Source organism: Pleurodeles waltl, chromosome 3_1 (assembly GCF_031143425.1).
Source record: "Pleurodeles waltl isolate 20211129_DDA chromosome 3_1, aPleWal1.hap1.20221129, whole genome shotgun sequence".
In the NCBI taxonomy this organism is placed as follows: Eukaryota; Metazoa; Chordata; class Amphibia; order Caudata; family Salamandridae; genus Pleurodeles; species Pleurodeles waltl.
The window spans coordinates 378,619,440-378,644,752 of NC_090440.1; positions in this window are offsets into that span (position 1 = coordinate 378,619,440).

A 25,313-nucleotide genomic window follows, 5' to 3' on the forward strand; every position below is an offset into this window, starting at 1 on the left:
CAGCCCCAAATTCCAAAAAACTGGTTTTGTAAGGCAGGCACCTGTGTTTTTGGTCCTGGGTTCGGCGGCCATATAGAGAAACACACTAAACCCAAACATTTCTGGAAACTAGACATTCGGGGGAGTCCACAGAGGTGTGACTTGTGTGGATTTCCCAAAGTTTTCTTACCCAGCATACCCTACAAAGCTGAAATGTTGAATAAAAACTCTATTTTTCTCGCATTTCTGTCACACAAACTACAGGAAAATGCTGGGATCCACAAAATTCCTACCACCCAGTGACTCCTCACCTGTCCTGATAAAAACACTACCCCACTTGAGTGCCTACACCTAGTGCCTGCGTCAGGAATGGATCACCCCAGGGTCAACAGCTGCCTCATGTAAGGACCAACATTGACCGTTGTGTGATCTATTCCTGTCGCGGGCACCAGGCCTACCCACACAAGGTACTGTTTTTATCAGGAGACTTGGGGGAATGCTGGGTGGAAGGAAATTTGTGGCTCCTCTCAGATTCCAGAACTTTCTGTCACCGAAATGAGAGGAAAAAGTGTTTTTTTGGCCAAATTTTGATGTTTGCAAAGGATTCTGGGTAACAGAACCTGTTCAGAGCCCCACAAGTCACCCCATCTTGGATTCCCCTGGGTTTCTAGTTTTCAAAATTGCGCTGGTTTGCTAGGTTTCCCCAGGTGCCGGCTGAGCTAGAGGCCAAAATCCACAGGTAGGCACTGTTTTCTATGAAAAAATGTGATGTGTCCACGTTGTGTTTTGGGGCATTTCCTGTCGCGGGCGCTAGGCCTACCCACACAAGTGAGGTATCATTTTTATCGGGAGACTTGGGGGAACGCTGGGTGGAAGGAAATGTGTGGCTCCTCTCAGATTCCACAACTTTCTGTCACTGAAATGTGAGGAAAACTTGTTTTTTTGGCCACGTTTTGAGGTTTGCAAAGGATTCTGGGTAACAGAACCTGGTCAGAGCCCCACAAGTCACCCCATCTTGGATTCCCCTAGGTCTCTAGTTTTCAGAAATGCACAGGTTTGGTAGGTTTCCCTATGTGCCGGCTGAGCTAGAGGCCAAAATCTACAGGTAGGCACTTTGCAAAAAACAGCTCTGTTTTCTGTCAAAAAATGGGATGTGTCCACGTTGTGTTTTGGGGCATTTCCTGTTGCGGGCGCTAGGCCTACCCACACAAGTGAGGTATCATTTTTATCGGGACACTTGAGGGAACACTGGGTGGAAGGAAATTTGTGGCTCCTCTCAGATTCCAGAACTTTCTGTCACCGAAATGAGAGGAAAACGTGTTTTTTTTAGCCACATTTTGAGGTTTGCAAAGGATTCTGGGTAACAGAACCTGGTCAGAACCCCACAAGTCACCCCATCTTGGATTCCGCTAGGTCTCTAGTTTTCAAAAATGCACAGGGTTGGTAGGTTTCCCTAGGTGCCGGCTGAGCTAGAGGCCAAAATCCACAGCTAGGCACTTTGCAAAAAACAGCTCTGTTTTCTGTCAAAAAAATGGGATGTGTCCACGTTGTGTCGGGCGCTAGGCCTACCCACACAAGTGAGGTATCATTTTTATCGGGAGACTTGGGGAAACATAGACTAGCAAAACAAGTGTTATTGCCCCTTATCTTTCTCTACATTTTTTCCTTCCAAATATAAGAGAGTGTGTAAAAAAGACGTCTATTTGAGAAATGCCCTGCAATTCACATGCTAGTATGGGCACCCCGGAATTCAGAGATGTGCAAATAACCACTGCTCCTCAAAACCTTATCTTGAGCCCATTTTGGAAATGCAAAGGTTTTCTTGATACCTATTTTTCACTTTTCATATTTCAGCAAATGAATTGCTGTATACCCAGTATAGAATGAAAACCAACTGCAGGGTGCAGCTCATTTATTGGCTCTGGGTACCTAGGGTTCTTGATGAACCTACAAGCCCTTTATATCCCCGCAACCAGAAGAGTCCAGCAGACATAACGGTATATTGCTTTCAAAAATCTGACATCGCAGGAAAAAGTTACAGAGTAAAACATAAAGAAAAATGGCTGTTGTTTTCAGCTCAATTTCAACATTTTTTTATTTCAGCTGTTATTTTCTGTAGGAAAACCTTGTAGGATCTACACAAATACCCCTTGCTGAATTCAGAATTTTGTCTAGTTTTCAGAAATGTTTAGCATTCTGGGATCCAACATTGGTTTCACACCCATTCCTGTCACTAACTGGAAGGAGGCTGAAAGCACCAAAAATAGTAAAAATGGGGTAGGTCCCAGTAAAATGCCAAATTTGTGTTGAAAAATGTGGTTTTCTGATTCAAGTCTGCACGTTCCTGAAAGGTGGGAAGATGGTGATTTCAGCACCAGAAACCCTTTGTTGATGGCATTTTCAGGGGAAAAACCACAAGCCTTCTTCGGCAGCCCTTTTTTCCCATTATTTTGGAAAAAACTGAATTTTCACTGTATTTTGGCTAATTTCTTGGTCTCCTCCAGGGGAAACCACAAACTCTGGATACTATTAGAATCCCTAGGATGTTGGAAAAAAAGGACGCAAATTTGGCGTGGATAGCTTATGTGGACAAAAAGTTATGAAGGCCTAAGCGCGAACTACCCCAAATAGCCAAAAAAAGGGCTTAGCACTGGGGAGGGGGTTGGGGGGGGGGGGAAGGCCCAGCAGCTAAGAGGTTAAAACCTGGAAATTCTGAAATGACCACTAAAGTTGTGGGTTGTAAGTCGCACAGTAAACATCTAGTCTAAAAAAAAGAACTGGTTACATATCAAACTCAACTGTGTAAAAAGTTACAGGATTGACAGCTTCTACCTAGGTAGATCTTGCAAGATTGCCACTGAAGATTTGCACATCTTTAAACACCAAAAAATACGTAAGGAGCCATCTGTTTGCTTAAACAATCTAACCTGGCTGAAAGGCAAACGCACAGCCCATGGAAACAAGAAGTTGACCCCGTTGACCCACACTTTATGATTTCATAAACTACATATTGACTGATGAAAACAAAGAGAAACATAGTACCACAGGCAACGACACAGATGTATCATGATCTCTCCTAATAGCATGTAGCATATTTTATTTTAAGAAATATGTATGGTATAGGGTATATATTAAAATTGTATAGACCACATTAGCATAGTATATAAACAGAAAATTTGCCTAAAAAAACTATACTTCCTACATTTAATGTATAATCATGGAATGTGCACCATACAAAATACACCTTTGCATCTATTATAGAAACATTCAACTAATTATACAGAAGAAATACCCCATTTCGTATATAGATTGTACTTCTATTACATATGTTATCAATATTTAAGTTCGTCAGTCATATCACAAAAACAAATCTAAATTATGTCAGCAGTGTTAAGGCTGCTGTCATCAATGATGGACCTGTTTTTGGACCTCAACCTGTTTATGGCGAAAAGGCTTCTAAATTTCCACTCAAAAAGCAGCACATTCCTTTAAAGTTCCAGTGACAACCATTTACCACTGTCTATGGTGATAAATTAGAACTACCCCCTCTTTTCATGTGTTTAGGACACCAGTCAGCCAAAAACTGTGACAGAAAGTTAACAATTTAAGGGCTCGCTTTATACAATGAGGTCTTTATAGCTCACTCAGTGTCTGTTTTAATTATATATTAAATTTACGTTACACATATGAGCGCACATTGACTAACTCTGCACGGCTATTCTCCGGGAAATGGAAGATTGTAAAGCAACGCATCACACTCCATTAAACAACTCGCAATGGTACCCTTGATACTGATCAAAATCTCTACAAGCAGCCTGCAATGCACTTCTAAGCCATCACAACCCGGCCTCAAAAAAGACAGCTTAGTTCGAGCCCTGACCAGCATTCTCTTATTCAAGGCAAATCCAATATTGCAATAAAACATATGTGGTGAATAACAAATAAGGGAACGTTGGGGAAATATAATTATCTCCAAATCTTGTGGAACATAACTGACCAGGAAAAGAACATAGTTGCCAGTCCCAATTTTGCGTGTCTGCGAGACCCGGTTATATGTATTACCTAAATTAGCAGAAAAACACACAACCATAGCTGCTCCGCTCATGCGTTTGGCTGTGCTCTGGGCTTAAAAATGCATTCCTTGGCTTCATTATAAAAACACGGTGCAGGAAAACCCACCTGGACGCCATCAGTCTTTCACAAGTAAACACGCTTGACATTACTGCTGGCCTGCTGACCAGCTCGGGTTAGGAAGGGTCACAAGAAGCGAAATGATAGCTGAGGCAGCCTCAAGGTGGAGATGCTCTGGAAACTGTCACGGGGAAGAGAAGGCTGGCGCGTCCTTCTCCTTCAGAAGCATCACGCTCGATCTCCCAACACTCCCCAACTCCCCCACCAATTCACGCACAGGACAGCCACAAATGAAAATGTACACTCGGAGTAATCTAAAACAGACGCCGAGAGAAAAACAGAATGGATGCCAAAGAGGGCAACTCGCTGAAGAGAGTGAGCTGCTCAGAGAAAACACGACCTTCTATAGCAATACAGTGAAATAAAAACATACATTTACATTTTAAATCCACACACCACCCGGCGCTCTGCTTACTTTTGTTGGGAAACCTCCCTGTCAGTGTGTACGGGTAGCATCCGTGGCGATGCTTCTCACTGTGAAACACCCATTGTGTTACAGTATGCCGCGTTCAATTTCGCTTTAAGATTTCAAAATGTAAAGCGATCACAGACACAGTTCACCTTCTATGCAGCTCATCATTCCGATGTAGCTAACAAGGAAAAGTTAAGCAGAATGGTGGGAAATATGGAAAATACCATCTGCCTCAATGATACGCCGAGGAAAAAATGTGAAAATAACTACTGTAGCTTGTAGTACGTAAGGTAAGTTTCCTATCGCCCAGACTCTAATACCATTAATTAATCAACATCTTTCGCCCACAACCGAAGAACAGTGTGTACGTAGGTTCTCAAATGGCTTCTTCAACTTCAACTAGGGAGGTTGTTCGCCCACATTTTGTTTTTTGCTTTATAATTTCGAAGCACATTTGCTAAAAAGTTACAGGTAAAAGTAACAGGGAGCTCTGTAAGGGCCCTCATAAAATATTGCAAGATTATTAACTTAATGTCAGGACCACCACTATGCAACAGCTGGTCGCCGTGATGCTACGGGGACTACAGTATGTCAAGGATGAGCAATGTAGGCCAAGCACTGTGTAAGTATAAGTGCTATGTAAAACAGTATAATAAACTAAGACTATCACTGTGTCAGTGATGGCAACCAATATGCCAGGAATACCCACAGATATACCAGGATTAGCCATGATTGTGTCATGGAGGACAACCATAATGACATGGATACTCACAATCATCTGTGGCTAACATCGTGCTAGGGATAGTCTCCATAGTGTGGAAGTTATCCAATACACGAAAGAAGCCCACATGAACCAGAACTCCCATTATGCTCGGGGGGCTAATTGTAGAGATACAGTATGCTTACGATGTGCACAATATGCCAGGGCCATCGTGTCAGGTTTGGCTCCCTTAATAAGAACAGAGACGAAAGATATCAAGGATGGTCACAATATGGCAGGGCTACAATTAGGCCAGGGATGGCCACTATTTTGTCCACATGCCAAGGAAATTGCCTTCACCCAACCTCTAGTGTTGTCGTGCCCTGCCAGAAGAGATCACACGAAGACCAGATAAGTGTGCAGTGACCTTTATTCTCTTTCATGGGCATATCCTGTCTATCCCGGCTTCCCGCTTCCCACCTCCCAGCCTATATATGCAGCCCCTCGCTGACCGGATATTGTGTCCGGTTCTTGGTCTGGTCAGCAGGCGGCGGATGCGTGGTCCTAGTGCTACGTTCCAACACATCCCCTGTTGTTGACAAAAAATGCACTTTCCCCACCTTTTGTTTGTGACCTGACATATGTGAACATAGTGAGAGAGAGAGAGAAGAGAAGAGATAGAGAGATGGAGAGAGAGAGAGTGAGAGAGATACAGAAAGAGAATGATGCAGTCATCATAGTTCTTCAATCAGTCTTCTTTGCTTCTGGCTCATTCGCATGGGGTGTGATTTCCCCCTTTCTTGGCTAATGTCTTCACTTAGTCTTCAACCTGGGGATGGCTGTCCCCCGTCGACGACATCGTTTGCACTGACCCTCCGGCTTCTGCATTTGGGGTCTTTCGACCGGCACTGGGCCATGGTTCTCCTTCCTTCCTTCATTGATGCACCTGTCTATTGCTGGATTGTTGTCAAACTTATCGAATTCACAGTAGGTTAAGTTATTTGCGCAGCCACAGTACAAAGTCGTCAAGGGATTCATCAGCTTGCTGGCAGTCTGTGTTGAAAGTGTAGTGCTCAAAATCTACGTTTCATTGTGGGTCAAACTTGTCTGTGAGGCATTTTATGAGGCCTTTGTATGTTGCAATGGACTCCGGTGGGAAAGTTTTGAGGAGGTCTTCTACATCATTCTCAACGAGGTTTAGCAATAAGTCCATTGCCTGTTCGTCCATGTGACCTTTGCAGGTGGCACTTAGATATTGTTCAAAACACCTGATACACTTTTCCATCATGCACCTTACATTTGGGAGTCAGTGAGATCTAATGGCAGCGGGTGCCAGGAGATTGTGCTTGAGATTGCGCCTTCATTGTTCACCTCCATGATGATCACAGGTGCGCAGAATAGGGTACAAGTATGCAGCAATTGGCAGAGTCTGAATGGCTGGAACGAGCCTTTGGCAGAGCGTTTGCATTGTAGTTCTGGCTCCAGTGGGCTTTAAACTGGGTATAGTCTAGGTATTGCCCACTTTGTTGCAGTACATAACCCTAAAATGGCGATCGGGCTGCCATGCACCCTTTTGGGTTGTGTTGCTTGACTCCAATATGGCGGCATGCCTGACTCCAAGATGGACGTTGGGGTGTCCTTGCAGCCGATTGAATCAGAATGCCTTACTTCAAAAGGTCGCCCTTCTGAGGTCACCATCTCAAATATTGCGAGACCTCCCTGGGTGTGTGTGGTGATCCGCTATGGTGTCTGATTCCCCACCCTTGTCGCCAGTTGTAGTGTTGTTGTGCTCCCCCAGAAGAGATCACACGCAGACCAGGTAAGTGGGCAATGACCTTTATTCTCCTTCATGGGAATATCCTGCACTTCCAGCTTCCCACCTCCCAGCCTACATATGCAGCCTCTCACTGACCGGAAGTGGTGTCCGATTCTTGTTTTGGTCAGCGGGTGGCGACTGCGTGGTCTTAGTGCCACGTTCCAACACAACCATAGACATGTAAGCACAAACATATACACACACACATACACACACACACACACACACACAAACACACACACACACACACACACATACACTTACTTATACATGAATACACAGTTCGAAGGCATGTGAACCAGCACCATTGCAGGCAGGGCACAGAGAAGGGAACAGGTTAGTGGTTCCATAAATAAGAAGAATTGCCCGGTTACTTAACAGTAAACTTAATTACTTCAAACACAGGTCCTCGTGTCAGACCTTACTTAATGAACAGTCCTCTGCCCCCACAGTTATTGATAACCATAACTAGCCATAAAATACACCCAATATGGCCACCCCTATCCCAGCATGCCATATAACTGGAAGCCCCCCACCACATCCTGACATATCTACCCTCAAAGAACCAAAATATAGGACGGGACTAGGGTGGGTGGGAATTCAGGACCGATATAAGGAATACCTGTACTCGGAGTAATGAAGTTTACTGGTAAGTAACAGGTACTTCTTCCTCATCCAGTCCTTACTTCATGAGCCAATACCCAAGCAGAAACATTTTGGTTTAAGAAGCGACCCACCAAAAAGGCCATACACGGGACCATAAGTACAGCACCAGGCGTTTAATCAAAACAGAACACTGCAATTAGACATTGTGCACCACCGATAGTACATGGTCTGCAAAAACAATAGAAGAAGAATCATCCACTTGCAACCTATAGTGAGACTTAAAAGTACGAGGGGATGTCCACATGGCAGCGCAACAGATAGCACGGAGCAACACCCCCTTAAATGCTGTCCAGGAAGCAGACATTACATTGGTAGACCTGCCGTGAACAGAAGCCAGCAGCTGCCGACCCACAGAATAATAAACCCCTGTGATTTCCAGCTTCACCCACCTAGAGAACGTTGCAGAAGAGGGACGAAGACCTTTAGTAGAGAGGCCAAAGGTAACAAATAAAGAATCCACCTTTCCGAATGGGTGAACATTCTGGGTATGCGATCGGACCTGGTCATCTCAGGAAGGGTTTGGAAAAAACACAGGCAGGACTTTGGGGGTCATTCTGACCCTGGCGGTAAAAACCGCCAGGGCCAACGACCGCGGGAGCACCGCCAACAGGCTGGCGGTGCTCCCATGGGCATTCTGACCGCGGCGGTACAGCCCGGGTCAGAAACGGAAAACCGGCGGTGTACCGCCGGTTTCCCGCTGCCCTGGGGAATCCTCCATGGCGGCTCAGCTTGCTGCGCTGCCATGGGGATTCCGAGCCCCATACCGCCATCCTGTTCCTGGCGGTTTTGGCCGCCAGGAAGAGAATGGCGGTATGGGGTGTCGTGGGGCCCCTGGGGGCCCCTGCAGTGCCCATGCCAATGGCATGGGCACTGCAGGGGCCCCCGTAACAGGGCCCCACAAAGATTTTCAGTGTCTGCCATGCAGACACTGAAAATCGCGACGGTGCAACTGCACCCGTCGCACCCCTTCCACTCCGCCGGCTCCATTCGGAGCCGGCATCCTCATGGAAGGGTGTTTCCCGCTGGGCTGGCGGGCGGCCTTCTGGCGGTCGCCCGCCAGCCCAGCGGGAAACCCAGAATACCCGCGGCGGTCTTTTGACCGCGCAGCGGTATTCTGGCGGGCCCCGCCAGGCCGGCGGCGGGTCAGAATGAGGCCCTATGTCTTCTAAGCAATGAAAATAAATAGGCACTGTAGGAAGTTGGCTCTGTATATACTATCTCAAAGTGAGAGATAGTGTGCACAGAGACCAAGGGTTCCCCTTAGAGGTTGATAGTGGCACAATTAGATAATACTAATGCTCTATTTTGTGGTAGTGTGGTCGAACAGTAGGCTTATCAGAGGGTAGTGTTAAGCATTTGTTGTACACACACAGGCAATAAATGAGGAACACACACTCAAAGATTTAACTCCAGGCCAATAGGTTTTCTATAGAAAAATATATTTTCTTAATTTATTTTAGAACCACAAGATTCAAGATTTGAGGTAAGTACATAAAATGCAAGGTACTTCACACAGGTAAGTATAGAACTTTGATTTAAAACAGTTGTACACACAGTTTTGGTTAAAATGACAATGAGCTATTTTAAAAGTGGACACAGTGCAAAAATCAACAGTTCTTGGGGGAGGTAAGTTTGGTTAGGTTTCTCAGGTAAGTAAAGCACTTACACAGTCACTCTCCTGGGCATAGGCAGCCCACCGTTGGGGGTTCAAGGCAACCCCAAAGCCACAGCACCAGCAACACAGGGCCGGTCAGGTGCAGAGGTCAAAGGAGGGCATAAAACACATAGGTGCCTATGAAGAACAGGGGTGATCTGGTCCTAGTCTGCCTACAGGTAAGTACTTGCCTCCTCGGGAGCAGACCAGGGGGGTTTTGTAGAGCACTGGGACACACACACAAGCCCACAAAACACAAACTCAGCGGCACAGGGGCGGCCGGGTGCAGTAGGCAAAGTAGGTGTTGGGTTTGCTTTAGAAAGCAATGGAGGGACCGAGGGTCACTTAGGTGATGCAGGCAGGGCACAGGGGCGCTTCTTGGGCTAGCCACTGACTGGGCTAGGATGAGGGCCACCTGCTGGTCACTCCTGCACTGGTAGGAGGTTCCTCTCGGTCCTGGGCTGCGGGTGCAGTGCTTGGTCCAGGCGTCGGGTTCCTTTGTAAGCAGGCAGGTCGGGGGAGCCTCTGGATCCTCTCTGCAGGCGTCCCTGTGGGTTTGCAGGGGGGTCGACTCAGGGTGTCCACCTCATTGAAATCACCTGGGAGTCCTCTCTGCGGTGTTTGTTGTCCTGGACTCGAGTCGGGAGCGTCAGGTGTAGAGTGTGAAGTCTCACGCTTCTGGTGGGAAGTTAGAGTCTCTTTAAAGTTGTTTCAAAGTTGCAAAGTTGTTGCAGTTTCTGAACAGTGCCACTGTTCTCAGGAGTTTCTTGGTCCTTTAGGTGCAGGGCAGTCCTCTGAGTCCTCAGAGGTCGCTGGTCCCACTGGATGCATCGCTGTGCAGGTTCTTTGAGTCTGGAGACAGGCCGGTAGGGCTGGGGCCAAGTCAATTGGTGTCTCTGTCGTCTCTGCAAGGCTTTCAGGTCAGCAGTCCTTCTTCTTTCTTCAGGTTGCAGGACTCTGATTTCCTGGGTTCAGGGTTGCCCCTAAATACTGAATTGAGGGGTGTGTTTAGGTCTGGGGGCAGTAGCCAATGGCTACTTGTCCTTGAGGGTGGCTACATCCTCTTTGTGCCTCCTCCCTGAGGGGAGGGGGCACATCCCTATTCCTATTGGGGGAATCCTCCAAACTCAAGATGGAGGATTTCTTAAGGCAGGCGTCACCTCAGCTCAGGACACCTTAGGGGCTGTCCTGACTGGTAGGTGACTTCTCCTTGTTTTTCTCATTATCTCCTCCAGACTTGCCACCAAAAGTGGGAGCTGTGTTCAGAGGGGCAGGCATCTCCACTACCTGGGATGTCCTGGGGTGCTGTAACAACAGGCATGTGCCTTTGAGGCTCACCGCCAGGTGTTACAGATCCTGCAGGGGGAGGTGAGAAGCACTTCCACCAAGTGCAGGCTTTGCTCCTGGCCACAGAGTGACAAAGGCACTCACCCCATGTGGTCAGAAACTTGTCTGGTTGTGGAAGGCTGGCAGAAACTGGTCAGCCTGGCAGTAGGAGTCGGACTGGTATTCAGGGGAAAACCCTAAGATGCCCGCTGGGTGTATATTACAGTGAATTCCACACTGGCATCAGTGTACACTTATTGTGCTGAGACGTTTGATACCAAACTTCCCAGATTTCAGTGTAGCCATTATGGAACTGTGTAGTTCGTAATTGACACACTCCCAGACCATATACTCTTTATGGCTACCCTGCACTTACAATGTCCAAGGTTTGTCTTAGACACTGTAGGGGCATAGTGCTCATGCAGCTATGCCCTCACGTGTGGTATAGTGCACCCTGCCTTAGGGCTGTAAGGCCTGCTAGAGTTGTGACTTACCTATGCCACAGGCAGTGGGTTGTGGTCATGACACTCTGAGATGAGTGCCATGTCGACTTAGTCTTTTTCTCCCCACCAGCACACACAAGTTGTGAGGCAGTGTGCATGTGCTAAGTGAGGGGTCCCCAGGTGGCATATTACATGCTGCAGCCCTTAGAGACCTTCCCTGGCCACATGGCCCTTGGTACCAGGGGTACCATTTACAAGGGACTTATATGTGTGCCAAGGCTGTGCCAATTGGTGGAACGAAGGTACAGTTTAGGGAAAGAACACTGGTGCTGGGGCCTGGTTAGCAAAGTCCCAGCACACTTTCAATCATAACTGGCATCAACAAAAGGCAAAAGTTAGGGGTTAACCATGCCAAGGAAGGCACATCCTTACAGGCACCATAGGTAGGAAAGAGGGACTGGGTCTCAAAATCACCCGATCAGGCCAAATTTAAGAAAGGAAGAAGAAGACAGCAAAGCACCAATCTCCCAAATCCATCTTCTGGAACAGATAGCAACCAGAAACACCATCTTGGCAGATAAAAACTTCAAATCTGAGGACTCGAGTGGCTCAAATGGAGGACCTTGAAGACAATGCAAAACCAAGGGAAGATTCAGCAACTGTGAAGCAAGACCAGAAATGGCCAAAACATCAGGACCCCTGATAGCCTGCATTGCAGCCCACTGGCTGTGAATCATAGAAACTGCCAGACCTAACAAAAACTCTTCCCTCATGCACTCCAAGATCAGACTGGGATCACACACATAGGGAGAGACCGACTTATCTCCACACCATTTCTCCAATGACGCCCATATGTCTTCAAGGTAGAGGGACACCTAGACTGCTGAATAGCGTCAGCCACAACCACAGAACAACCCTGCGAAATGAGTCTCATCCTTTCAAATGCCAGACCCCCAATCTCAGTGGCCTCGCTGACTTCAGTGACAGGTGGTGGGATCTCAGTGGGATGGGGACAAAGGGAACTGCCACTGGGGAGAGACCGACAACTGAATGAGTAGGGAAACCAAGGCTTCCTGTTCCAACCTGGAGCCACAAGAAGAGCCTCTGCCTGGTCTGACTGAATCTTCTACACAATCCTGGATAGCAGTTAGAAGGTATAAAAACAATAAAGGATACCCGCCGGACACCTCACTGACAATGCATCCATCGCCCTTGCGGCCTGAGAGGGAATAAGGGAACAGAAGGAGGGGAGAAGGATGTTGGATCCAGCCATGGGGCTCCATACCTCAAAGTGTTCTGATGAAATAGGAGAAGACACAGACAGAGGACTACCAAAGATGGAAAATAATGGCTCAAGTGATCCACAGGGCCATTCTCCCTCCTCTGAAGATATCCTGCCAAGAGAACAAATTGATTCTACTCTGCCTAAGAGCAAATCCTCCCGGCCAGGAGATTCAAACTCAGAGATCCCATACCCCTCTGTCTGTTGATGTAGGCCTGAACCACCCGGTTGTCTTTCTGGACACAAACTGCCCGGGAGCTGATCAAATTAGCAAACCTGAGTAGAGCCATCCAGACAGCCACCAATTCCCTCCAGTTCAACAACCAGGAGGCAGCCATTTTCCAAGGACTGAGTGAAACTGGCAAATGGACCGCACAGACATGCTGGATATTTTCTTTTACCTTGAAGGAAGAAGATAAAGCAATGAGCCAGTCATCCAGATGTGGGAAAACCAGAGTTCCTGTTGAATGAATAATACCCACCAGTGCAACCACAGACCCTTCTGATAGCTTTTTAGCTGTTAGAGTGTGAAAATTAATAATAAAATTGTGTGATTAACTGAAAGAAAAATGTGCAAGGATGAAATGAAAATGAGGCCTAAACTGATAATTGACACAGATAGTTTGAAACTGAAAATAAACCACTGTATAATTAAATGTATTTTATATTTTACTAACTGTGAGTAATGAAGAAATAATAATGACATGTCCAGAAAATAAATCGTTTGAGGTTTATGAAAGGTTGTACACAGCACATTTTACTGCGTTTTTGAAAAGGACTGTGTTAAGCTTAATACAGAATGAAATAAATGTGATGTTGAGAAAGTTTTCTGTTCTTTCTGAAACATCCTGTGTGATTATCTACTGTTCAAGATAAATGTTCTTGTGTTGTATTTTGAAAAATTTGTTTAGTTCCTGCCAGATAGTGCTCCACAGAAAATAATGGCTTTCAATAGTTTTATGTAGTTTGAAACATTTTATTTCTGCAACAGAAACTGGTGATGGCAATGACAGGAGCTGTACCAATGAGGGAGAAAAGGACACAAGAAGTGCAAAAGGAAGAAACCTGCTATATTTGTAATTGGTTCTGTCCAAAACAACACTGTAGTCTAAACAAAGGCAGAGTATCTAGTTACTTTTTGGGACTTTAATATTGTGATGTAAGCTCAGACTTTGAGGAGATTTTGCTTTGTCCTTTGCTGTGATCAGTCTTATGCAGAATTTTTCCCTGGTGATTAGAGTGCAGGTCTTCCCTGTTCCTGGCTGTGTTCAGATGTGCTTTTATTTTTGCTACTGAAATAATGTGCTTTGTGTCACTGACAGTTCATATGCATTAAGGCCAAATAATACTGAGGTGTTCCCATATATGTAACTATACATTGAAGATGCTCAACTGATGAAGACTTCGCTGCCTGCTGAACCCATTAAGCAGAGGTATAACACATATTGTGCATTTGTCTTTCTTGCAGGTTTTCATGTTTTCCTCTTCTAGAAACCCAACCGCTATTTTTACTAGCACCATAGATAGATGTTTTCCAAATTAGGTTTTGTCTTCCTTTCCTTTCTGCATGAAGTCCAACATGCTTAATCTAATTAGGGTAATAGTTAGAATTTGGCTGCACAAAATAACTTTTTGTGCATAATACATCTGTGTTAACTCAATCTATTCAATCTCAGCTGAGCATGTGATATTGTGTTATTCTGTATGGTGATTCTTATGTGGCTAAGCTGAGTTCCTTTAGAAAGTTTGGTCAACCTGTGGTATTCATAAATTTCTGAACTTTACTAAACTGGTGTGGTGATTCATGGAGAAATAGGTCAGGGTGTGTTTAAATTACCGACTCTAACGTTGATTAATGATGGTATTGTTTGGTTTTGTTTATTGTTGACTTTGTTTGGTTCAGAGCCAAATACTCACACCTATCTAAGTCCAAAGGTTAATTCGACCTCATTAGGGCAGATGGTTGGTTACCCTTACCCGTCCCCTTATAAAAATAAATTATCAAAACAAATATAAGGTAGGATGCGCCCACAGAATTTGGTAGCTGCAGAGGATAGTTATGTCTCAATAAGGAGAGGTTTGGCTATGTCCCCGTAGGAGGAGACTGATTATATGTAATTTGGAGAAATTTGGAGATTTGTTTTCACCAATGCTTGTTTGAAAATTCTAATTTTTTTAAATTTGGGTTTGCCAGTGTTTGTTTGGATGGAATTTTATTTTGCCAATGCTTGTTTGAAAATGTTCTCAGCGTTCCTAGTATGATTAGAGATTGAGTTAGGGTTTTGTCCTTGCAATGCTTTAGCAAATCGCAGGTGAATGGTGATGTTTGTGAGAACTAGGGAGATGGTGTACTCCAATGTAGCTTGTTAAGGAATGTGCGTACTCCAAAGGGTACATGTAGGGAGGTCGTTGAACTTCAATTGTGTGTGGCGCTTTCTGCTCAAAAATTGCCCACGTGATTGTTGATGTACGGACCTTGCGTGGTCTAAGACTATGGAGCATTGATACAGGTATATGAGATACTTGGGTCTTTGTTATAACTTGTCTGTTTTAGGAGGTCGATCAGGCGTGATTGACAAAATTCCTTCAGTGCGTGTTAGTTTGACCAATATTGGTGATTCCTGAGTTAACAGGGAGGATCTAGTATTGGTCAAGGGTAGAATTTGCTGGTTAATTTTACTTGTGAGTCAGAGAAAGCTGAAGTTGAATCAGTAGTTGTCAGAGCTAAATGCAGCAATCGTAAATTCCATGAGGCTTCCGAAGTCTGTGGGGGTCATTACGACCGCCTGGTGGCCACCAATGCGGCAGCCCTTGCACCACGGCCATTATGAGATCCTCGCTGGGCCGCCGGACGGAAACCTGGTTTCTGCCCGCCGGCCCAGCAGGGATCTCGGCCACAACACAGGAGCCGGCTCCAAATGGAGCCGGCGGTGTTGCGGCTGTGCGACAGGTGCCATGCAGACACTGAAATACGCGACGGGTGCAAACTGCACCCGTCGCACCCCTGCAACTACGCCGGCTCAATTCTGAGCCGGCGTCCTCGTTGCAGGGGCATTTCCTCTGGGCCGGCGGGTGCTCTTTTGGAGAGCGCCCGCCGGCCCAGAGGAAATGTTAGAATGGCCGCCGCGGTCTTGTGACCGCGGTGCGGTCATTTGGCGGCGGAACCTTGGCGGACGGCCTCCGCCGTCCGCCAAGGTTAAAATCAGGCCCTGAATCTCCGCTGATGACCTCGTAACCTGAAGCTCATAGGTCTCGCTTAGAGATGTAAGCGCCACATGTTTTTGAAACAATAAAGCCTTTAGTCTGCTCAACTTGTCAAAATTCACATCAGAAGTAGCAATATGAGGCCAAACGTCTGCTACTCCTTGAAGCTGCGTAGGAGAAAAAGTACATTCCCGCAACACGTAACAATTTGGGAGACTGAAACAACATAAGCTATTCCGGCTCACATTCCACAACAGCTCATAGCTGCCATTGGAGAGCACCAGGAATGCAGGTCTAATCAAGGGGACTGGGACTCCCTTCAGATAACAAGCCAAATTTGCCAAGGAGGCATTACATGCCCCGTGCAAGGACAGCTGTTTACAAACCATCGAATGGCTCACAGAAGTCTCACACTCAACACCGTTCAGAAAGATCTCTTTCATGCCATTGAAACAATTGTACGAGAAAGGAAGCTCCCACACCTTGTTTATGTAGCTATCTCCCAGCCTTTCATATCTGCCCACTGGAATCAGTTTAAAAAAGGATGTAAATTGAAGTGTTGAAATGGACAGATTTATAACCCCATATAGGAGCCATTCAGCAGATGGTATTTCAGCAACAGAAAAGGCAACTTTTCTAACTTTTCAATATTCAACTTGACATATGTTGCTTCTTTCTTAGCCATTATCTGTTGTTGTTGCATTAAATTAAATGTTGAAAAAATCTCTCTTGCGCTCACGTGTTGCCAGGGAATGCGACCTGCTTTCAATGCCTGTAACATCCAACCTAACTGCATAATGGATCTTAGTGACTTTGTCCATGTTGCACAAATTATACATCATTCTGTACTATATCTATTGCAGAGGATACAATATTATTTAAGGTAAATATTCGGTCAGACAGGGTGTTAATCCCATTATCTACAACGGCTAATGCTTCTGTAAATTTTCCTGATCTCTTTGTCTTAACCGGGCGGCCACTTCTTGTTGGGAAAGCTTCCATATTTCAATATATGCTGCATATAAGAAGCGTTTTCTGGATTGTCGTCTGGGGGCCTAACAGGAAATACTGTAAATCTGTGCTGTTGGACAGGAGACTAAGATGTTCTTTGACAGCATCCAGCGAGGAACCCTTCAACCATTGCTGGAATAGTTTCCCTACACTATGGGGGTCATTATGACCTCGGCAGTCGGTGTTATAGTGGCGGAAGTACTGACAACAGGCTGGCGGTACATACAGCCACATTATGACATTGTCCGTTTGCCAAAAGCCAAACTGCCAATATACCACACCGACCTCCACGGCGGTAACAACTGCCAGGCTGGAGCCGCCCACGGGAATATGACCCCGCCCACCGCCATGCTTTACATGGCTTTCTTACTGCAACGAAAACCATGGCGGTAGACACTGTGAGTGCCAGGAAATTCCTTCCCTGGCACTGATAGGGGTCTCCCCGCCCCCCTCCCTAGAATCCTCCCTCACCTTCACCCTCCCCTTCTGACACTCCCTGACATACAAACACCTACACGCACAGACATACACACACATACCCATATTCACCCACGCATGCATACATCCATGCACACACACATCCACACACACTTACATACATTCAAGTAGACACACATTCACACAACACAACATACACGCACACTCACATCCATTCATGCGCACATGCATTCCACACACCCCACACCTGCATGCACACACACAGAAACATACACACACACACCCCCAAACACACAAAGCACCCCATCCCCCTCCCCTGTCAGAGCACCCAACTTACCTGCTTGCAGGAGGTCCTCCAGCAGGTGACGGGACGGGGCGTTGCTGCCAGCAGCAGCGTCCGCCAGCAGAACACCGCCAGACCGTATCTTGTGTCATGATACGGTCTGTGGCGGTCTACTGGCATGGCCACCCTACCGCCGTCCGTCGATGTGGAATTCCGGCGACGGTCATAATATGGTGGATGGTAGGTAGCTACGGCAACGGTCTTTTGGCGGCCGTCGCCGTGGCAGTAGGCAGCATTTACCACCTATGTCATAATGAGAGCTTATATGTTGTCGCTATACCAGAGTGTTCCAAGGACACATAGCGAGGGTCCAGCGTATTCGTTCTAAAACCCCTCATGGAGCTAACTAAATGCGTATGGCACCCATTGGTGTCTACTGGCCACAATAACCACCCACCAGGACACGTAAAATTATGTGTTAAATGTACCATTCTGAACCCATTAATTGAGCTGATCTTCAGACGCATTTATCAATCAATCAATCATTATTTGTAAAGCACGGCCCGTGAGGGTCTCAAAGCGCTATGGGGGTGGAGAGGGGCCTCATCTGAAGAGCCACGTCTTGAGATTCTTCCTGAAGATGGTAAGTGACTAGCTTTGTCTGAGGTGCAGGGGGAGGTTGTTCCAGCTCCTTGCTGCAGAGTAGGTGAAAGATCGTCATCCAGTGGTGATTTTGTGAATGCAAGGGACGGTGGCCAGGGCCATCTAGGCAGAGCAGAGGGATCTGGCGGGGCTGTGGAAGGCAATGCGGTGGTTCAGGTAGGCTGGTCCTGCATTGTGTATGGCATTGTACGTGTGGGTGAGAAGCTTGAAGGCGATTCGCTTCTCGACCGGTAGCCAGTAGAGGGTCCTCAGGTGTTGGGAAATGTGTTCTCGGCGAGGGAGGTCCACAATGAGTCTAGCGGTGGCCTTCTGGATGAGTTGAAGTTTTTGATGTTACTAGTAGAGGGGCCGGCACAGAGGGCATTGCTGCAGTCGAGCTTGCTTACGACTAAGGCGTAGGTGACTGTCCTATGACAGTCTGCTGCGATCCATCTGAAGATCTTCCGAAGTTCGCGGAATGTGTGCCAGCAGGAGGAGGCAACAGAGTTTACCTGGTGGGCTATGGATAGGGAGGAATCAAGGATGATTTGTAAGTAGCAGGCGTGCTTGGTCGGTGCAGAGGGGGCCCTGAGGGACGTGGGCCACCAGGAGTCGTCCCAAGCTAAGGTAGCAAAGATGATAAGCTCTGTCTTGTCGGAGTTGAGTTTGAGCAGCTTTCTCTCATCCAGTTGGCGACGGCTTCCATTCCTACATGAAAGTTCCTTTTGGCTGTGTCTGGGTCTTCGGTGAGGGAAATGATGAGTTTGTGTCATCGGCACATGACACGATGTTCATACCGTGGCTTCTGATGATGGCAGCTAGAGGAGCCATGTATACGTTGAACAGTGTGGGACTCATTGAGGATGCTTGGGGGACTCTGCAGTTGACTCCTGTGGGTCTTGAGGTGTAGGGTGGGAGTCTGACCCTTTGCGTCCTACCAGAGAGGAAGGAGTGGATCCATTCCAGGGTCTTCCGTGGATTCCTATGTCGTGAAGTCTGGTGCGCAGAGCGCTGTGGGAGACCGCGTTGAAAGCTGCTGAGAGGTCGAGGAGTATGAGTGCTGCGGTGTGGTGTGCTCTAGGAGTAATCCGATGTCATTGGTGGCTGCCAGGAGTGCTGTCTCCGTGCTGTGATTGCTGCGGAAGCCAGACCGGGAGCTGTCCAGGGGTTTGTTGGCCTTGATAAAATTCCGTAGTTGTGCGTTGATTGCTTTCTCTAGAACTGTCATAGATGTTCTGGATCTTTTGGTAGAAAAAGGAGGCGAGTTTATCGCAGTGGTCCTGTGACGGGGGGATGCTGGTGGCTTCGGAGTGGGATATGTGAACTCATTGATGACTGAGAAGAGTTCCTTTGAGTTGTGTGCAGAGAAGTTGATGTGCACCGGAGTGCGTCCTTCCTTGTGTTCTTGATTTTTCATCAGGGGGTGGAGGTTTCGGCTCTGATTGAAGTGAGGTCTTCGCTGGATTGGCTGTTCCTCTTGATTTTTGGAGTTCAGTGTTGAACCAGCAGGCCTTCTTAGGTACGCGTTTGCCCGATGTCAGCCAGAGAGGGGCTAGAGTATCAGCGCATTTGGTGATCCATGCGTTGAGATTGCGTGCTGCTGTGTTGGCATTATCAGACGGGGGATGGAGGGATTTGCGGTGCAATGGGATGAGTTGCTCATTGGTGATTTAGTTCCATTTCCTACAAGGGGTCCTGGAGGTGTGGTGCGGCTGCTAGGTACGCTGACTGTGAAGTGTATTCAGCAGTGGTCGGTCCAATCTGGGGTGGAGATGGTCTCGATGGTGCTCCGGTTGCTTGAAGTGAAGATGGGGTCCAGTGTGTGTCCTGCGATGTGTGTGGGTGTGGAGACCAGCTGTCTGAGGCCTCGGGTGTTAAGATTGTCGAGTAGAGCAGTGGTGTTTGGGTCAGTGTGGTCATCGAGGTGGAAGTTCGGGTTGCCAAGGAGGAGGTAGTCGACTGACGCTAGGGCAGGGGTGCAATGTTCTTCTTGGACAGCCTTGACACGTAGTGAGGACTTATGTACGAAGGCGAGTCCTCCACCCGAGCGGGAGGGCCGGTCCCGCCTTAGTATGCTGTAACCATCGGGAATGGCGATGTCTGGACCCGAGGTGGGGTTGGTCTAGGTCTCGGTGAGGAAGTCGAAGTCCGGTCCGGTGGTGTCGATCAGGTCCCAGAGTTGGGTGGCGTGTTTGTGGAGGGAGCAGGCAGTTGATAGGGTTGTGGAGGTTGTTGGTATCCTTGTGCACGGAGAGTACCTTCGGTTTGTTGAGGTTGGCGCTCCTTGGGGGAAGATAGTGCAGCAGTTGTTGAGACGTCTGGTGTTGAGGTGGAGGAGGGTCTCAAAGTCGTAATGGAGGCAGTCCAGGGGGTGGTTTAACGGACATCCAGGGTTCCTGGCGCTGGGCGCGGTCCAGGCATGGACGGGTGCAGATGGGCTTGCGTTTGGCACGCATGCTGCGTGCGGCTGCCATTAAGAGGGGGAGTGGGTTCAGGGAAGCAGTCGACTGGGAGGCAGGAGGGTGGGAAAGGTGCTCCGTGGGGAGAAAGGCAGAGGAAAGAGGGGAGAAAGGAAAAAGAACTAGAGAAAAATGAGGGATGAATGAAGAAAAAGGCAGAAAATGCAAGAGTGAAAGTGCGACAGAGAGAAAGAAAAGAAAAGAAAAGAAAATACTTACTTTTGATGTCCACAAGACCACCAAGGATGAGGTGCAGGGATGAGCCTGCGGGTGGAGGAGGGCCTTGAACTGAGAGTCAGGAGACTCTCAGTTCGTCCCAACAAAGGCAGAGGCAGCAGCAGCCAGAGGAGCTGGGGAGGGCAGCAGACGCTGACCAGGAGGTCAGTGCAGTTGCCCTCTCACAGCACTTCTGCCATTTGTAAAATTTAGCAGGGGCGGATGTACTGGGTGTATTCAATTCTTTAATGTTTACAAAGCCTAAACAACTTGCTTGTTGTACTGTTTCATTTAAAAATATAATTTGGACAGCAATCATGCATGCTCAAAATAAAGTTTTTTTTACTCTTTTTTGTTAAATTTTGTTCCCCACACACTCTTTAACTCAATTGACTTCAACCAGTACTCATAGCCTTCTATAGCCAATGGGGAAACAAAGGAATCAGAATCAATCAATTTTGTATCTTTCAATAAAACATGATGACTTTCCATTTCTGGCAATTTAAAATAATATGACTCACCATTCTTAACGTTGTACCCAGACAAAATATGCAATCTTTTCAGTATACGCTTTAGAACTGCCTACTGATGGAGTCAGGCAGTGCTCCTATTGTGTGTATTTAAAAATAGTATTTGGGGTATTTGCTCTGTGAATGAAATAATGTCCATAGTAATTATAACAGAACATATCTCCATAATTTCCTTTAAACTGGTAAACATCTTTATTTTCAAATACTGTACTTTAGATCAGACATCATAGCATCAACAGTTTTCAAATCCCAATCATCAGAAACTACTCCGGGTGTGATCAGTCATAGAGAGTTTGATTACATATGGTATTTGAATGACCTCAGTAGGCCCATACATATTGAATAAGACTTTGTCCCAAACAATCCCATCAGGAATTGGTATGGCTATGATGTTTACTTGGGAAAAGTCTCTGCAAATTTTGTGTGATGAGAAATGTGGTTTTATGACCTCATCCACCAGTTCAACTGTAGAGTATTTAGGAAGGAAATGACCATGCATACGAAGAAAGAAAATAATAAAAGGAAGACAAGTATAGTCAATAAGAGCCATAGATAAATCCATTTACGAATGAAATAGTTAATTTTAAGCCAATATATCAGCTTACATGTTCTTGACAGTTCTGTTGTAGTAGAGGCAGATGAGTCTCTGAAAGTTTCATTAATACTGACAAAAACACCAGAATCTGTTCGACCAAAAACTGGAGCTATGTTTTGAAAAGGAGAACTTGCAGAAAACTCCCTCGGTGGTTCATAGCAAACTATGACATCCGTTTGTGTAGAATTTTAAAGAAATTGTTCATTATCATCATTACTAATTATAGAAGTAGTTGTTAGTGGAACCAATGAAAGCTCATTTTCCACCCTCCCCAAGCTCGGAGAGGTGTCAACTTTGCTGTAGAAGACTTGTAGGGGAACATCCTGGTCTGTAGAGGAAGGGATTCTGGCACTACCCAGTAGTCCTTTAGGTCTGCTGTGCAGGATCGGCCACATGGTGTAACTTGACATTGTCAATAGAAGCAAAGCGATTTTCTTTAGAACCAGGCAGCAGTGGTAGTATCATAGTTCTGGTACTGTGTATTCCCAGGACTGGAACCAGTGCACAATAAGAAGGACACACTCCTTTTTCACAGCAATCTTTTCACACACTAGATCCCAAGGTTTAGGAATCCAGCCGGTAGATGTTACTGGTACATCCCTAATTCCAAGGGAGGCAGCATTGGCAGATGTGTTGTTGTCACGGAACTGTTGTAGGTCCTGCAAGACAGTGACATGTTAATTTATGTAAAACGGTGTATCTGCCACCTCCACGCCTGGACCATCAAGATCTGGAACTTACATTTGAGTTCCAAAGATGCATTTGTATGATGTACGCCCCCCCTAGGGACCTTCTAGGCAGATTGTTAAGTGCTCTCTGGACATATAGGTGTGTGAGCCAACTACGACCTGTGCCTAATACTCTAGCTGTTAAGGATTGCTTTAAATCTCAGTTTCTTTGCCCCACAACACTATTTCCCTCGGGATGAAATGGAGACGAGTAATGCAGTTGGACCACTAACAAAGCCATGGTGTCCCTGTAGCCCTTGAGGCAAAAACAAGGCCCCGGTTGGAATGGAAAGCAGCAACAGCATATGTGCCTATAAAGACTTTCAAATCTTTAAAAACAGTTTGAGCGTCAGCTGAGCATTGTGGTCAAACCCATAGAAATCTGGAGCATGAGTCAACAGCGACTAAAATGTATTTGTATGCGCTACCTGGGTTCAGGGGACCACAGTAGTCCAAGTACACACATTGTAAAGGTTTGTTGGAAATTAGGCAAGTGTCTGCGGTGGGCATTTCATAGTAGACCCTTTTATTTGCTGGCAGATGTCACAACAATGACATACTGTTTGGTCTGTTTGTAGAGACCTGGCCACCAATAGCGTGATTGTAATATTGAAATTGTAGCCGCCACACCAGTACGAGCAGAAGCAACTCCCTCATGCGCTGCTTTTATTAATTCAGGTCTTAGGTCTTTGTTGGGAATTACTCGAACTCCCACACATGGTATGGTTACTTGTGCATCAAACATGCCTGCCATCCGGTAGGAATATTTACCAGCATACGCTTTAGGTAAAGTCGTGCAATCAGCTGATGCTTTCATGGCTGCCAGTGTTTCATCATCCACTTTCAACTTAGAACGAGTTACTGCAGCAACAGAAGCCAGGGCTACTGCTGATTTGGCTGCTTCATCAGCCAGAGTGTTGCCTTTAACGTGTATTCCAACAGGCTGATGTCCTAGTGTATGCACAACATAGACTTTAGGTGGCGTTTCTTTCAGCTCCGCTAATTTCCCCCACAGTAGTCTGTGTTTAACAGTGTTGTCTTTTGAATCTCTGAACCCATTTTGTTGCCAGTAATGCAGATATTCATTGAAGGACTGGGCACAATAGTACAAATAACAGACAATCAACATCATCTATTCACGGTCCGTATGTTCCTGTGCCATCACCAGAGCCTTGAGCTCTGAAAGTTGTGCAGTGCAATCTCCTAGAGTCTGCGTCTAAGTATTTTGTGGATGGAACTTGCCATTCTTCATGTAACCAGTCACAACTGCGCAAGCAGTAGAGTATTGATGTTTGGTTCCTATTGCTGGTTGGGCTGAACCATCAGTGTACAAGATTCTATTATATTGTTCAATAGGCAATGTATTTGCTGGAACTGGATATTCAAGTTCATATTGTAAGAATTCTTGTGTCTGTAATTTGGAGTCAAAAACAAGATCAAGATCAGTGGCTGTCAGTGACGTTGCCCATTGGATTCAACGTGGATGTAATGCTTTAGCATTTGGAACGCTCGCTTAGGTAACAGCCTCAAGGGCTGGAATCAGGGATACGACAACAACGCACTTCCCTGGGGAAAGAGCTCTCTCTTTAAGGACCGCCATCAGGACAGAAGTGAGGATTTTCTCAGTGGGAGCAAAATGTTTTTCAGCTGTGGAGTATAAGTGTGATTTGCAGGCAATTGGGAAGGTCTTACCCTGATTGAATGTCACATAGGTGAACCCAATAGTACCAGAAATTACTCTGATGAGCAAATGTTTTTTATTGTCCCTTGTATGCAAGTTTTTGCTTCAAGCATGTCTTTTTGCAAAGCTTTTAGAATGTGTGTATGTTCGACTGTCCACAATTTGCTGGTAAAATCAGGATGTATTAAGTCGTACAATGGTTTAATGCATTTTGCATAATCTGGAATATATGTTCTGCTAAAATTTAAAAAGCTCAACACTGACTGGAGCTTTTTTATTGTGTTTGGAGGTTGTAGGTGCAAGCATTTTTCTAAAAATTTGTGCACCAGGCTCCTACCTTTATCCTACAGTTTGCATCCCAGAAACAGGACAATAAGAAAAGCTATTTTCATCTTTTTTAAGTTGAATTTGCATCCAATTTTGGCAAATTCTACAACATTGCAGGCTACCCATCTTAAATGTTGCATGAGGTCGTCGTCTGTGAGAGACGTGACATACATATATGACAAAGCCTCAGGGTCGATGTTGTGTAAAATAGATGTTACACAAGCTGAGAACAGTCCTGGGCTGTTCTTATAAACTTGTGGGAGTCAGCAGAATTTTTTCTAAGAGCCAAGTGCACTAAAACTTGTTAAGTTCCTACTTTTAGGTGCTATGTTTTGGCTGAAATACCAATTGGATATATCCAGGATTGTCTTGTAGTTTTTGCACAATACATTATTCACGAGTGATGTGCTATGTGCATTTTGTATGGCAAATATTTTTGTGTGACTGTTTAAATGTCTGTAGTCTAAGACTATTCTATTTGAGTGGTTGGGTTTAGTGACTGGAAATAATGGATTATTCACGAATGATTATGAGGGTTCAATGACACTCTGGTACTTCAACTAGTTGAGGATTTCCTTCACAGGTGCTTTTGCATCATATTTTATTGGGTATTGAGGTTGAGGTTGGGGTTGGGATTTTATTGGTAGTACGTGGTAGGGGGAATCTTTGTCCCACTCTACATGATTGTGATATAAAGCAGGTGCTTGAGCCACTGCCCAATCAATGGTGT